Source organism: Cupressus sempervirens, chromosome 2 (assembly GCF_028749045.1).
Source record: "Cupressus sempervirens isolate cs-2001-9-10 chromosome 2, ASM2874904v1, whole genome shotgun sequence".
NCBI classification, from domain to species: Eukaryota; Viridiplantae; Streptophyta; class Pinopsida; order Cupressales; family Cupressaceae; genus Cupressus; species Cupressus sempervirens.
In genome coordinates, this window is record NC_143119.1 from 710,646,939 (window position 1) to 710,650,125 (window position 3,187).

A 3,187-nucleotide genomic window follows, 5' to 3' on the forward strand; every position below is an offset into this window, starting at 1 on the left:
ATATGTCTCTGATTCAATTTATGTTGACTTCCCAAGTATTGTAAAGCTCCATGATTAGTATACAACACAAACTCCTTGTGAATCAAATAATGTCTCCACTTGTTCAATGCTTAGACAATAGCATAAAACTCTTGATCATACATGGAATACTTCCTTTTAGCATCATTCAACTTTTCACTAAAGAAAGCAATAGGTTTACCTTCTTGACTTAATACATCTCCTATTGCATTACCACTTGCATCACACTCAACTTGAAATGCCTTATTGAAATAAGGTAAAGCCAATACAAGTAACTCAGCAACCTTTTGGTTCAAAGTCTAAAAACTCTTATCAACTCCATGTGTCCACTTGAATTCCTTTTTATCTCCCCTCATTGTCTCAATCATAGCATTACAAATAGAACTGAAATTGCTTATGAACATTATGTAGAAACTAGCCAAACCATGAAATGATCTTACCTCACCCACATTCTCAGGTGTAGGCCATTCAAAAATTTCTTTAACCTTCTCAAGATCCATCTTCATACCATTAGCTAAAATCACAAATCTCGAATACACAATATCCTCTTGCATACAAGAACACTTTTTTATATTAATCAACAACTTTTCCTCTTTCAACCTTTGCAATACTTATCTAATATGCTCAAAATGTTCTTCCTTAGTCTTACTGAATATTAAATTTCATCCAAATAAAAAATCACTAACTTACCCAAGAATTTTGTCAGAACTTCATTCATTAACCTCATGAAAGTACTAGGGGCATTATTCAAACCAAAAGGCATAACCAACCATTCATACAAACCATCTTTTGTCTTGAAAGCAATCTTCCATTCATCACCTTCTCTAATTTTGATTTGATGATAGCCACTCTTCAAATCAATCTTGGTAAAATACTTTGTTCCACTCAAACATCCATTATGTCATCCATCCTTAGCATCTGAAAGTTATATTTCACTGTGATCTTATTAATAGCTCTAGAATCAATACACATTCTCCATTCTCCATTCTTCTTAAGTGCTAATACAATAGGTATAACATAAGAACTCAAACTTTCTCTGATCAAACCTTTCTACAGTAACTCATGCGCTTGTCTATTAAGCTCTCTATTCTCTGTAGGTGTCAATCTATATGGTTCTTTGTCTAGAAAACTAACTCCAGGAATCAGATCCATACAATGACTTATACTTCTTACTAGTAGTAAACCATCAAGAATATCTTCAGCAACAATATCCTTATACTCATTTAGAAAGTTTATAATTTCTTCTGATACTTGACTACCACTATCTATTATCACTTTGTCATTACCAACTTATGTTGGTCAGTCATTACTACCAACACTCAGTCCTCTAGGAACTATGGCAAAACACACTTGATTCTTCTTCACTTCTTTTTCAAATTGTTTTCCATTAACCATACAAACTTTTACTACAATACAACTGACTTCATCTAGACTTTCAATCAAAGGAAGCAATATTTGTTTCTTCCCATTTACCCAAAGAGTATATTGATTCAATCTTCCATCATGTACAACATATCTATCATATTGCCAAGGTCTACCCAACAAAATATGACAACAATCCATAGGCATAATATCACACAAAACTTCATCAAAGTAATGTCCAATTTTGAACTTCACAAGGCATTGCTCACTTACCAATATTTTATGTTGATCTTTGATCCATGAAACATGATAAGGTTTGGGATGTTTCAGTCCCTACAATTGCAACTTTGTAGCCAGCTCTTTTGATACCAAATTTGTTAAACTTCCACTATCAGTGATCACCTTGCAGCATTTTCCAACCATCTTACATCTGGTCTTGAAAAGACTTCTTCTTAAAATAAGTTCCTCATCACTTCCCTTATTACATAAGGTTCTTCTCACCATTATATTTTCTCCAGCCTTAGGACCACTCGGTGAACTCTCAATGTCTTCTTGAATCACAACATTTCTATTAGTCTGCCCACTTTCATAAGATCTAAATTCAAAAGATCTATGTCCTTCTTAACCACATCTAAAAAAATTACCATGAAAACCACCTCTAGGATAAGAATTACCTCTTCCTTGGTAAGATCCAATACCTCCTCAGTATGAACTACCACCTTTCCACTCAGTTTTGTCTTTGTCATCATTCTTCCATTTAGATTTTCCTTTATCATGCACAGAACTATCAGATCTAACACCTTCACTATAAGATCTACCTCTGCCTCTCTAGAATCTACCACCTCTACCTCTTTGGCTTTGTTCATGCTTCTTTGTCAAGATCTCCTCAGCTTTCAAGGCATATTGATATTCTTTTTCCACACTCTCCAACTTCACAAAATTTATTTCATCTTGAATTCTAGATCTCAATCCATTTACGTACCTTGCAATTTTCTCAGCATCATCATCCACATGTCCAGATCTAATGTTCAATCTATTGAATTCCTCAATATACTCTTTCACACTCATGTCTCTTTGCCTTAGACTTTACATCTTTCTCAACAAGCTAACTTGGTAATTAGTAGGAAGGAATTTGTTCTTCACTGTTTTCACCATCTTCACCCAAGTTTTGATCTTTTCCTTTCCTCACCTTTGTTTATCAATTGTAAATGCTCCCACCACAATAAAGCATGACCTTTCAACCTAGTAACTACTTCACCTTTCTATATTCAGGAGTGTTTTCACACTCAAAGAACTTCTCCATATCTAAGATCCAATCTAACACAATATTGGTATCTAATTTTCCATCATAAGGAACAACTTCTACAGCAGGCTTCCAATGTGCCCTAGATAATACTCTCAACATCAACAATCTTTCCTCATCTTGATCTTCTTCAAGTTCTGGATTATGGTTTGGTGCTACTTATTCATCATCACTCACATCCTCAAGATGCACTCCTCTCCTCTAGACTATCTCCACAACATATAATCTAGCTGCAATTTGTCTCAATTGATCCAATATAGCATTATTAGAATTTCCTCTACCACAAATCATCTTTACAAATCAGGTTCCTAAAAGATCGTAACACTCTGCAAGTTATAGGTCAAATTCAAAGATCTACAACCCTACAACCAAATTTGAAATAGGGTTTTACACAATCCAATCATGATAAGGATGAACCTCAAGCTCTCATACCACCAAATGCAGGGGGTATTGTGAGAGTAATTAAGGCCAATTGACACACTTAGCTACCCAAACCACCATGCA